Source organism: Biomphalaria glabrata, chromosome 1, assembly GCF_947242115.1.
Source record: "Biomphalaria glabrata chromosome 1, xgBioGlab47.1, whole genome shotgun sequence".
Lineage (NCBI taxonomy): Eukaryota > Metazoa > Mollusca > Gastropoda > Planorbidae > Biomphalaria > Biomphalaria glabrata.
The window spans coordinates 47,227,919-47,242,125 of NC_074711.1; the positions used below are offsets into that span (position 1 = coordinate 47,227,919).

The following is a 14,207-nucleotide window of genomic DNA, read 5'->3' on the forward strand; positions in this document are numbered from 1 at the left end:
ACTATATTTTATTAGATCTGTAAAAACTTTATCCATTTTCTGACTATCTGATAAAATAGATACAATTTCCCTGAATAATGGATCGTCACAAAAGATGTTTTTTAAAGGCCACTTCGTTAAAATAGGTGTTTCCAGTACTTCCTCATTTGGGTATTTTACACAAAATCTGGAATTTTTTTATGTACATGTCATTTTTATCATCTGTCCCGCGCAACCAAACCATCCACTTTTCCCGGTCACCAATGTTCTTAACAAGATATCAAGAGAGAGAGAGGCTGGTCCATTATTTGCGTAGTCCAGCCAGCTTTTTTTTTTGACAACCTTTTTTCGTTCTCTCTCATGAAGGATATGTATTGAAAATTAGTCTTACAAAATACAATTCCAAACCAACTCATACAGTTATCGTCTTTTCACAGTATTGAGGAGTCATCCTTTTTGCTAGCCAGAGTGTTAATTGGCAAAAGTGAAAAATTCATTTGTTTAATTTTTAAAAGTAAATATTCATAACTATATCTTTTATATAATAATATATTTTTAAAATAATAATCTTTTATATAGGCATGCTTTAATAGATCTAATAAATGATTAACTCGGACCTACCAATATGGGTATATAAATACTTAAATCTGGTTATTTAAAATTTCGAATGCGATTTTTTTAAAAACCGAACTTATATATAGAATCTAGATCTAGATCTCTTGTATAATATCTAGATCTAGAATAATATAGATCTACAACACCTAGAGACTAAAGTTAAAGACTAAGGCCTAAGGTCTAGATTTATTTAACGTTTAAAAAAAAAATCAATAGATCTAATCTAGATCTAGACCATACATGAGAATTCATGAGATCAATAATTGTCAATATGAATACAATATTTATAGAATTATTATATTATAGATCTAGTCTAGAGTAGAGTCTAGATCTATCGATCATCTAGTCTGTCTATAGCTATACTTATACACTTTTACAGTATATGAGTATATACTCATACGAGTCATACTGGCTATACTATAGTTTGTATAGTTAATACTTTTTAATAGTAGATCTATAATCTATCAATTCTATCTAAATCTAGACTTCACTTTCACATCACATGATTATTGATGCAGACTGAGACAGTCAGTGAATGAAACGAATGCAGTGGTTATACTGATTATACTTAAAGTGACGATACTACTTATAATTATAGATCTACCAGTTGATAAACATCATCATCATAGATAATAATCTACATCTATAATCATAGTGCCCTTTATTTAGTCAATATAGTCAAGTCAAGATAGTGGAACGTTAACTCGAAGGTTTAATACAATACGGTATGAGTCTATGAGTTAGTATAAGATCTAATTATTTTGTTACTTTGTTTGTGACAGTATGTCAATGTCTCAATTAAAATAATTAATATCATCAGCCATATCATTATATTTAAATATTTAAAAAGTAGACATAGATTTTTATTATATTATAAATAGATTAGAACTACAAGACTACATATAATTTTACAAACTTTAGAAATGATTGATTTTATTTTTTATTGATAAGCCTTCTAGACTAGATCTAGCATCTCTAGCTAGACTCTAACATGTAGATTGTAGATCTTTGAATTGGATCGATATTCACCTTCCTAAATTGTCTCTAAAGTCTGTAGCTGATTTGAGCGGCCCAACGAGGCAAGACGAGTCTATTAGTACTCTGTCTCTTGATCTATCTAGTAGGCCTACTAAGCTAGTGCATTAGCCATCTATATAGTGTAGTCAAATCTTGACAACTAGTCTTCTAGATCTAAGCTTAGATCTAGATCCTGTTTAGATTTAGAATATAAAAGTTTTTACTACCTAAAATACTAAATCTACTGATCTAAATTCTAGATATATAGACATAGATCCAGTTCAGATTAGGAATATAAAAATATTCCACTAGCTAAAATTCTAAATCTACTGATCTATACTTAATATGTTAGATATTATATGACATCTACAAAAATTATTATTAAGATATAATTATAGATTCTAGACTAGTTATATATGTACATAAAATATATAAATAAAAGATAAAATTTATGCAGGCCTAGGTCCCATAAATTTATAATTGATCCAGATCTATCAGTAAAAGTTACATTCGATTGGCAGTTTTACCCAATCTAATATATACAAGACAATTTATAATCCATGCCTTGCCTACACCCCATATATATTAAATAATAGTTTCCATTACATGCCATACCCAGACCCATGAGTTCATGAAATAATAAATGATGTGGTGTCAAGTTGGATCTATCCCCTGAAATTCAGTACTTTAATATAAAACTCACATATCTAGTTAATTATTTGCTATGACACTCTGATAAACTTGGACTTGTGTGATACATATGTTTCTTATCAGATTTAATTAATGAAGTTTTGGTGCATTTTAACCAGTAATAAGGCTACAAAAGTAGCATCAGGACAATCAGGTGTATTCTAACCATTGGTATTTTTCCTGGCAACATTTCTATTCTAGTCTGTGATAAATTATAAATAAAAAAAAATGTTTGTAATGTTTCAGTTATTAACAAGTAGAACCATGGCAACCAGTTCTGATGATGTACCAGAATGGCTCAAGGATCATACTTATACTATTTCTACTCTCTGGGCATCCATTTAATATTTAATGTAAGTACTACTATACAATTTTTATTTTAGTTATCTAATAGATGTTTTATGAATTGTGTGATTTTCATGGTCAAGCAACATCCAAATATCTGGGATGGAATTTAACATTTTTCTCTAGTTTTTTTTTTTTTATTTATAACACTCTTAAGCACATTCATCTTTCATGAATGCCTAATATACCTTGGCTGTTGTGCAGGCCATTCCTTTACAATAAACTGTTAGATGAAATTAGGCAAAATTGTCTGATAATTTGTATGTTTGATACAACAACGTTTTCAATTTAATAATATTTTTTAATTTTAATGTTTTCAAAAGAAATTAACCAATATGCCTAATTGTATAATTACAGTTATGTTTGGAAATGCAAGAAAAAGGTATGCATTCCTGAAAATTCAATGCTTGGTTGCACCTCTTAAAGGTAAGGTACTGCAATTTTTCCCATAAGCTGAAGTACTTGTATTTTTGAAAAACTAGTTTTCCATGAAAATGTAAATCATAATATATGTTATAGTTGCTTTTAGATTAGTTCAATGTGCATCAAATTAACTGAACATCTGCCTTCACCTATAGTAATAATTCATAACTATTAAGGTCAGGGCCATGTCTACACATTAACGCAGTAGCTCCTTTTAGGTACATACTATTTTTAGAATGGCAAAATTATATAACTATAATTAATAACATATATACGTTTAGCATGGTCAACACATATGTCACACATATTTTTTTATTTTTTAAAAAATCCTTTTATTTATTTTTATAACTAGATAACTTTCTGTTATGAGAAAAGATGAGATTCTTGGACTCCTGCATAGCACCACCAGAAAGGAAAATCCCATCATGTTGCAAAATAAAAGTCTTGGACCAATTTTAATTTAAGATATAGATATTATACTATAAGATGTATACATATTTATGTATATCCTGTCATTCAGCCAACAGGTTTGGATTTAGTATTTCTTTAAATCTGTTTGATATTGTACTTCAAAACTATTAATCTGAGCCCCATTAAAACAAGAGGGAGTGCAGTGGATGAGTGTTAAGGGAAATTTTACTTTTTTAAAATTAAAATAAGAATCTAACAAAAGTAAACATATAAAATATGGTGCATTCTCCTTAAAACTAAAACCTGGTGCAAAAGTTTAAAATGTTGGAAAAAAAAGAGACATCAATTAAATATTCTTCATTCCCTTTGCAAAACTTACTGAGAAGAACATGCATGTTGTTCCCTCCCTCATAAGTTTCATGACAGAGGAAATCTTGTTTATATTAGATTTGAATTAGGCAAATTTTGAAAAAAATTATAATCATTATTTCAAATGGTTGTATCTAAACCTTATGAATTATTTTTCAGTTATAAGTATATTGAAATGAATGGATAATCATGAAATTGTTAAATAATTGCTGCTATCATTCCATTGACTAAAGAACCATAATTTTTTTTTTTAATTAATTTCAAAATGATTTTTTTCAAGCAGAGTTCACATCTAATAGATCTTGAGTGAAATTTTTCTTTTTTTGACTAATGCTTCAATTTTATTGTATCATTAGTTTTTTATTACCCGGAATATTTTAAAAATGAGTACACTATTTTCATGTAATAATGTAACTTGGTATTCACACATCAAAATACGCTATAATCTTTAGGCCATATAGATTTGTATAAATATAAATAACTTGCTTAAATACATTGTAAATGTATATTGTTTGCATAAGAATAAAGTTTTTCTGTACACAATTATTGTTCAAGATTTGTTGATGCTCCTGCTTAATAAATTATATATACAGGTCATTAGTTTTAACACACTACTGACACAAGAAAAACTGGTCGCCCCCACTTCCATTACATAGATGTAATAAAACGTGACCTCAAATCAGTGAACATCAATACTGACAATTGGGAAGACATAGCTTTAGACCGCAACAGATGGAGAGAGACAGTGACCAAGAAAGCTATGGACAGTGAAAGCACATGGGTCTCAGCTGAGGAAGAAAAACGTACAATCCGAAAAACGGCCAGCTCCTCTACCACCGAAGCAAAAGCCACCTTAACCTGTGCTATCTGTGGACGGGAGTGTCTCTCCAAAATAGGGCTCCACAGCCACATGAGGAAGTGTGCTCTGAGATGTAACCTTAGTCTTTCTACGACTGAAGGAGGCCAATGATGATGATGATGATACAGGTCATTAGTTTTAACACATCTGATAATAAATGACAGTACAAGTTATTGAATGAAAATTTGTCATTATTTCAGGTGCTTTAGGCCTACATCAATGTAAGGTACCAGTACTTTGATTGTGTCATATAACAATTTAAAGCAACATTTTGAAATGAATAGTGTGTAGAATTGACAGTAAATACATTTAAGTGATGGGCTGTGATCTGCATGAATTGAGAGCTGATCATGTATTGAATTTGTGTTTTTGATCTTTACTTCAAGTAAATGTTAATGAACAATTAATTTTTAATGAATAAATAATTTAAAAATAAATACAAAGAAACCATAAACATCTACTTTATTTTAATAATTTTTTTTCATCAGAACAGAATTTCCAACTTTGCATCCTTAAAATAAAATATAATTTATTTAGAGTAGAGTCAGAACACAAAATCATAGTTTTAAAATATTAAGTAAATTAAGCTAAGCTGTGATCTCTTATAAACATTTGTATATAGACTACACACAATTTAATTATTATTTTTCATCAAATTGCAGGAACTAGTACATGTACTTATGCATATTTGACAATAAAAAACCTTAGTCAATGAAATAGTAATACTAGTAAATGAGATAAAAGTAAACTAAATATCATCAATGCTATTGAAGCCACACTTGTTTCTTTTTATCTTGTTTGGTGGACTGCAATTAAAGTTGCTATTAATTTTACTGATCGTCTTAGCTGAAATGCCAGTGTCGTCTCTTTGAATCCTAAGCTTATTTTCTTGGTTACTGGAAGTCCAGATGTTTGGAGTTTCATTTTAAACACCTATACTTTCCGAAATGGCCTTCCGATAGGCAAAACCTATTTGCCTAACATGTCATATGCACATATAGAGGTACCACAGAAATGCTTTAAAGACAAGCTTAGGCGCCAACTTGCTTTAACTGACATAGAATAAGAGAGCACCTGGTTGCATACAGCTTCAGAACGAGACAGCTGGAGGTCACTTACAAAGGTGTGGTATACACCAATGAAAATTAATTGCCGAGGGTAGACGGCAAAAAGAAAAAAACAACTGATTCTACCACAGGTGGACAATGGTTATGCCTGTGCTCTGTGTGGCATAATATGTAGGTCACAGCTGGGGCTGAGTAGCCACTGGAAACATAGCATTCCTCATAAGTCTTCGGAATCAAAGACAAGCCTATCATTTTTGTAGAATAGTTTGTAGCTTCTGTATATGCATGAAATGCCGTCACAAATGACACAAGTCCTCTGTGAGTTTGATCATAGTTTGATGGATTATAAACATCTTACTTCTTTGCCTTATATTAATTGGTCCTTCTGTCTGTTCCACTAGGTACTTGCGTTTATCTAAATATCATTGATATATCGTAACATGTCATCAAAATAAAAACTAGAATCTCTGCAACTGGTTTACAAGTCAGAAGTCATCAATAACACTTGCCATTTAAAAAAAACAACAAGTTAGATTACTGATTAGTCAAATTAGTGACTGATCATTCGATTCATTTAGGCCTATAATTTTTTTATGTGAATATATAATGATCCTTTACACTTTGTGACTTGACTAGTAGATCTATACTTTGGAGTAGACTTGTTTGTTGAGCTAAAGTCGGAAGTACACATTGAATTTTACTGTGATCTAGTAATCATCTAGTCAAATGTAGTGATCTACTAGTACTATATAGGTCTAGAGTCTAGTAGTAGAGTGTAGAGAGAGTAGGCCTATCTCACTAATCTCAGTATCTGTCATATCGTGATCAGTAGGTGGCTGAAGTTTTATAAATCTATTCCATGACAAAAACCCTGGCTAGATTTCGATCTACTGGTCTAGACATCTAGATCTAACTAGAATTAAACTAGAAAACTGAATTAGAGAAGTAGCTTTCTGGATCTAGAACTAGAATCTATATATTACTAATATTAGATCTAGTTGCGTCAAACGCTTAATTTTTGGTTGTTGTTTTTAATAAATGCACATAAAATACATTGTATTTTGGCAATAAAAATACCCAGTTGGTAGTCAAGTAATTCTAATAATTAATTAATAAATGACTCTATCAGTATTTGTTTTAGATCTATCAGATTCATATGACTTATTATTTAGGCCTATAATTATTTTATATCATTCGTCCAAGAAAATCTAGCTCTAGATCTATTTTATTTTAGATTAGGCTATAGTTTGTTTTTTTTTTTTGTTTTTTTTTTGGCATTTTATTTAGGCTACAATATTATCAAGATTAACTTTTTCTTTGTTTCCCACGAGACGTGTATGCCTATAACCTAGTCCTTTCGATAATAAAAAAAAAAACGATTAGAAATGCGTAACTTGGAGTGTCAAAACTGTATTAGGCCTCCTATTTTTATTTCGTGCAATTTAGTATATCGTAACAAATACGCATTTAGCGGAACGGTAGACAGGTCTTCATCCAGATTTAGTGTAAATAAACCAAACACAGAAACACTGAAAGATTGTATTTTCGGAATTTAGATTCTATTTTTTGGAAAATAAGTGGCATTTTATAGGGTGATCGAAAAAAATAACTTTTGTGACGATCTCTTATTCAGGGAAATTGTATCTATTTTATCAGATAGTCAGAAAATGGATAAAGTTTTTACAGATCTAATAAAATATAGTGTGGGGAAGTTTTACTCTCAATGAAGGTCAATCCAAGTAGCTCTCGGAGTAAATTTCTTCTTTGGCATCCTCATCGATTTTTCAAAATGGTATGGTGCGCGAAAAAAGATGCGCGACGGCACTTCGACTCTCTTTGGCTTTGTAAAAAACTCGAAGCTGGTGTTCCATTAGTATAGTTCCATGGCCAGATCAGACACAATGGTGCCCTTTCTGATCACTTCCCAATAGAAAATGGCGTGAAGCAGGGCTGTGTACTTGCTCCTATTCTATTCGCTATCTTCTTTGGCGTAATGCTGGGTCCAATGAGACAGCGATTGCACGAAGGCATCTACATCCGGTTTCATTCAGACGGCAATGTGTTCAATCTTCGACGTCTACTATCCCATACAAAAACAAAGGAGATGGTAATAACAGAGCTTCTCTACTAGCTCACAATGAACATGATCTCCAGAACGCGGTCAACGAATTTGCATACGCTGCCGCCTCTTTCGGTCTATCTATAAACCTAGGGAAAACAGAAGTCATGTTCCAGAAGTCACCCAATAATACATACCCAGCCCCAAGGATCACAGTAAATGGACAACCCCTTAACGTGGTAGACCACTTCACATATCTAGGTGCGTCCCGAGACATGACGTTAAACTGCAATCCTCTTTCCTTAGCACTTTTGCAGCTCAAAAGTGACCTACTTCTTTTCTATCATTGTGTCTGCCTCCTCTTTTCTTCAGTCTGCCTTCATTGATCATCACTCTGTCTCCTTATCTCTAAAATCTCACTACGTCCTAGACCAGTCCGTTTGCCGTGGACTGCGACGGGTAAGAGGGGATAAAGAGATCCTGGTGTTTGAGTGGTGGCTATCTGAGGATAAACCACCACAACACAATACTTTGGCTCCAAGTTCCCCTAGACCTGAGGCCTAGATGGCCCGCTCTGGTTCAACCAGCTGGTCATGCCGAGCTACCAGCATAGGTCAAAGGGCGGTGGCAGGAGGGTCAATCAGGGAACTGCTGTATCGGACACATGTCCGATGCAGCAGCTGACTGAGTATAGCACCTGTGTAGCCCTGGCGGGCTCATTCTGGACTTCCGAATAGCCAGTCCCCTTGTTGGACTCGATGGCGAGTGGGGTGCACAGGTGCCGAATTACTACTTACGTACATGGACAAAAAAAACACACACAAAACTACTTGCCCCAGACCTATGTCTGGGCATTAACGTCGAATTGATGATAAAAAAGAGATCTCAAAAAGCTGTGCCACCTGGCCATCATTTCTGGTGGTCAGGTGCACAGAGGAGGGGAAAAACCTGACAAAGTTGAGCCCTTTTATTATCTATAAGAGACTTAAGTCAGTAGTAGAAGAGTCCAAGAGTGTGTCTAAGCTACATAAATCGATGGATGGAACTTCTTGTAAAAGTAGATACACTCTGATGGGCTTTTAAGATGCAGAAGACTCTGTGATCTCCAAGTGGAAGTCATGCCATATAAGAGTCTCAACACAGCAGAGGTGTAATCAGCTCTAGGGACCTACTGGAATGTTCCGAGAAGGAAATAGTGGAGGGCAATGAAGGAGTCACCCATGCCCGGCGCATTACCAGGCGCAGGGATGGTGAGGAGGTCAAAACCGCCACTATTATCCTCACATTCGGAACTAGGACACCGCCAGAGTATGTGAAGGCAGGATACCTACGAGTTCCAGTGAGGCTCTACATACCTAACCCCATGAGGTGCTTCAAGTGCCAGGGTTATGGACACGGCGCGGTAGTCTGCAAGAGGAACACTATGTGTGCCAGATGTGCTGGAGAGGGTCATGAGGACAAGGGCTGCACAGCCCAGTTCAAATGCCCAAACTGTCACGCTGGCCACTCAGTCTACTCCAAGGACCACCCTGTGTGGAAACAGGAGGTTGCCGTGCAGGAGTACAAGGCAAGAAATGGATGTACCTTCAGCCAGGCGAAATCGGCTGTATTGGCCCTACCCAAGGGCCAATTCGGCTTGACAAAGACCTACGCCCAGGCTGTTGCTAAGATAGGAAGATCCATAGCCACACAGACGGACACATTGACCTCACCATCCCCTCCTCCTCCTCCAACTCAGAAGAAAACACCGCCAAAGAAGAGACAACAAAGCCCTGTTGTCATGCTAAAGAACAGGTTCTCTGTGCTCGCTGATGAGAGCATGGAGACTGAGCAGCATGTCAAAACCAACACTCCGGGAGAACCCGGAGACATCATGTCTGACACAGGTTCTCCTCAGAGAACCCAGCCAGACACCCCAACCTCTACCGAATTAGAGGTTGACCAACTCCCTAAGGGGAGAAATCAAAGCGAAGAGGATGCCCGAGATGAGAGAGGAGGAAATAACCTCCGCTCTAACCAGAGGGATCTCCCCTCTCCAGAGAGAAAGACTTCCCCCAAAAGGGGGTTGTCCTCCTCTCCATCCAAACCCAAGAATAAAAATACCAAGGTCACTGGAATAAAGGGAAACCCCTCCGGGGGCCTTTCAAGGCCAAATAGTTCCAAGTAGGTCATTTAGAATAAGCCATGGATTCCAGAATTGTACAGTGGAATTGTAGAGGCCTCAAGGCCAATTACGAGGAAATGCAGCTACTGATTGACTCTGAGACTACTGTAGCTGTCTGCTTACAGGAAACATTTCTGAAAGATTGCATCAGCTTCCGAAGCTACCGTGCTTACAGCAAGAATGTTGAGGATGCAGAGAGAGCATCAGGTGGAGTCTGTATCCTTGTGAAGGATAGCATCCCCCATAAGAGGGTAGAACTACAGACCACACTACAGGCCGTAGCAGCTAGGAACCCTTCACAAGGTTATCACTTGCTGCAGCCTGTATCTACCACCAGGCTCTCCATTAAACCCAACAGACATGGAGGACCTATTGAAACAACTCCCCCGGCCTTATTTAATCCTTGGGGATTTCAATGCCCATAACACCATGTGGGGATCCAACAATACCGACACAAGATATCTTCCTCCAACATGATTTATGCATACTTAATGATGCATCACCGACCTACTTGCACCCAGGAACTGGATCACTCACATGCATTGACCTCAACGTATGCGTCCCCGGACTTCTGGACGACTTTAAATGGTCAGTTAGCAATGATCTACGGGGAAGTGATCACTTCCCAATCATCATTACTAACAATCTCCCTTCATTAGGACGACCTCAGCGGTGGAAACTGAATAAGGCCGATTGGGAACAATTCCAAAAAAGATGCTCCGAGGATATCACAGAAAATATCCTCGATGAACAGAACCCAGCTGATACCTTTGCTAGCAAGCTACTAAGTATAGCCAGGAAAGTTGTACCCCTAACCTCTGCAAACCCAAAACGGCCTAGCAAACCATGGTTTGATACAGCTTGCAAAAGTGCTATTGGCGATAGGAAAAAACGACTGGCTGCATTTATAAAGAATCCTTCCCAGGAAAACCTAAAGCTATTCAGGATAGCTAGAGCAAAGGCTAGACAAACCATACGGTCAGCCAAAAGGAATTCCTGTAGAAGTTTTGTCGGCAGTCTGGATGCCAAAACTTCTGCTATAGCGGTTTGGAAGGCAGTAAGGCGAATCAAAGGGAAAGAATCAAATGCAATAGGGCATTTGAAAAACCAAGGACGAACTGTCACGTCCCCCAGAGAAATAGCTGACTGCCTTGCATCCTCAATAGCAGAAAAATCATCCACTGCACACTACACGCCAGAGTTCCAAAAAGTGAAAACCAGGGAGGAAAGACACCCCATTGATTTCAGGTCAGAGAACAATGAAGACTACAACAAACCGTTCTCGCTTGAGGAACTGAGGGAATCGCTGGACAAGTCACATGACACAGCGCCTGGAGAAGACGAAATCCATTACCAGTTCCTCAAGCACCTTCCCGAACCCTCATTGGCAGTACTGCTAGGGGTCTATAACTGTGTGTGGCAAACAGGCGCTTTCCCAAACAGCTGGAGGAAAGCCACAGTTATACCGATACCTAAACCGGGAAGAGACGGCTCTGACCCAGCTAACTATCGACCAATAGCACTAACAAGCTGCATCTGCAAACACTGGCGGATCCAGGGGGGGGGGCGGTAGGGGCGATCGCCCCCCCCCACTCGGCCGCCCTCCCCCCCCCGAAGGGGGGGGGCGGACGAATTTTAGTATAGACTTCACACAATTTGTATACGAATTTATTACTTATGTTAATAATATATACTAATTATTTATATTTCAACCTATTTTTACATTATTTCGCCCCCCCCCCTCTAGTATGTTGGCCGATTTGGTGGGGTCGGGAGGGGGCGATGGTATCAATCCCGCCCCCCCCCCCCCCCACCCATACACTTTCGAGTGGGGGGGGCGGTCCAATTTATTTGTAGAAATCACAGCTTGCTAACAGAAACAATTAAATATATATATATATAGGCCTATATGATTAAAACTTGTTATTAATATTTTAACCGATCTTTATATTATGTCGTTCCCTGTTTGCCGATTGGGGGAGGGGGGGGGCGAATACCTCTACTGCCTAAACCCTTTGAGTGGGGGGGGGGCGGTCCTACTTTTATGGAGAAATCATAGTTTGTGAACAAAATTAATTCAATTAATATATAAATTTTATATTATGTCAATCCCCTTCTGGTATCTTGGCCGATTCGGTGGAGTTGGGGGGAGAGTGATTGCGTGTACTGCCCTCCCACTCTAGCCCTCTGAGTGGGGGGGCGGTCCTATTTTTATGGAGAATCATAGTTTGTAAACAAAATTAGTTGAGTCGCCCCACTCCTATTCTTTAATGCCAAATGCAATCTTTAGCAGAAATTATTAAAGGAGCGAGGATTAATCGTTTTCACTCTACCGCTCTCTCATTTCCAGACAAAGTTTATGTAATTTCACATGAATTTATCATAATTATTTTAAGAAAGTTAGAATTCAAACGAAATTTTTAGTATAAGAGTCATGATTGAGAAGTTCTAAACTCAAATAATATGGAACATAGTCGCCTTTTCCCAACCTTTACTCAATCTGAAATTTTTCTAGTTAAATAAATTTGGACTATAATTCACAATTTATACTTTAATTGTATTGAATATTATTTATCGAATAATTCATTTTTCGGCGGCGATCCTCAAAGCCAAATCTAAATATGTGGGGTATCATATCTTCTCAAGGAACAAATCGGTTTTATTTGCAATGTATTAAGGGCCTATAAATTCATATTAGAATATTTTTCAAGTACAACATTATTCGAAAGGTCATTTTTTAATAGTATGAAAAATGAGCTTTAGGTCAGGAGAATGCGTTTCTTCTATGAAGTATGCAAGAAAAGGTTTTTGGCGTCGGAACCCCACTTATGAATAATGAGCTGTAGTTGTCAGGAGAATGCGTTTCTGCAGTGAAGAAAACGCTTTTGACGAACTCCATTAATAAATAATGAGCTGTAGATGTCAGGAGAATGGGTTTCTGCATTGAAGAATGCAAGAAAACGCTTTTGGCGTCGGGGCTTCGCCCCGAATTCTTTTTATGAATAATGAGCTGTATATGTCAGGAGAATGCGTTTCTGCAGTGAAGAATGCAAGAAAACGCTTTTGGCGTCGGGGCTTCGCCCCGAATTCTTTTTATGAATAATGAGCTCTATATGTCAGGAGAATTCGTTTCTGCATTGAAGAATGCAAAAAATACGCTTTTGGCGACGGGGCTTCGCCCCGAACTCCATTGATAAATGATGAGCTGTAGATGTCAGGAGAATGCGTTTCTGCATTGAAGAATGCAAGAAAACGCTTTTGGCGTCGGGGCTTAGCCCCTAATTCTTTTTATGAATAATGAGCTGTAGATGTCAGGAGAATGCGTTTCTGCATTGAAGAATGCAAGAAAACGCTTTTGGCGTCGGGGCTTAGCCCCTAATTCTTTTTATGAATAATGAGCTGTAGATGTCAGGAGAATGCGTTTCTGCATTGAAGAATGAAAGAAAACGCTTTTGGCGTCGGGGCTTCGCCCCGAATTCTTTTTTGAATAATGAGCTGTATATGTCAGGAGAATGCGTTTCTTCAGTGAAAAAAGCAAGAAAACGCTTTTGGCGTCGGGGCTTCGCCCCGAATTCTTTTTATGAATAATGAGCTCTATATGTCAGGAGAATGCGTTTCTGCATTGAAGAATGCAAAAAATACGCTTTTGGCGACGGGGCTTCGCCCCGAACTCCATTGATAAATAATGAGCTGTAGATGTCAGGAGAATGCGTTTCCGCATTGAAGAATGAAAGAAAATGCTTTTGGCGTCGGGGCTTCGCCCCGAATTCTTTTTTGAATTATGAGCTGTATATGTCAGGAGAATGCGTTTCTTCAGTGAAAAAAGCAAGAAAACGCTTTTGGCGTCGGAGCTTTGCCCCGAAACCAACACTATGGAACCTTATAGCGCTGCCCCAGTTGTTTTGTTTTTCGCCGAAGGTTGAGAAATGCTGCGCTTTTTATCTCATATATATATATATATTATATATATATATATATATATATTATATATATATATATATATATATATATATATATATATATATATATATGCTGTACGCACGTTTATGCATAGGGTTAGGGTTTACTGGGCTTTAGGGTTAGGGTTTGGAAAAAAATCGCCCCCCCCCCACTCCAAAGTTCTGGATCCGCTAGTGTCTGCAAAACCATGGAAAGAATGATTAACAGTAGGCTGGTCTGGTACCTGGAAACGCGGCGTTCCAGTACCAC

The 14,207-nt window shown here is 37.1% G+C and overlaps 1 long non-coding RNA gene across 1 annotated transcript; it reads left to right on the forward strand.

Moving 5' to 3' along the window:
- The first annotated feature begins 917 nt into the window (after positions 1-917).
- On the forward strand, positions 918-4,735 carry LOC129928068 (uncharacterized). The gene is made up of 4 exons (XR_008779663.1): positions 918-1,319; positions 2,548-2,654; positions 3,004-3,072; positions 3,422-4,735. It is a non-coding gene; the product is annotated as an uncharacterized LOC129928068 (long non-coding RNA).
- The last annotated feature ends 9,472 nt before the right edge of the window (positions 4,736-14,207 follow it).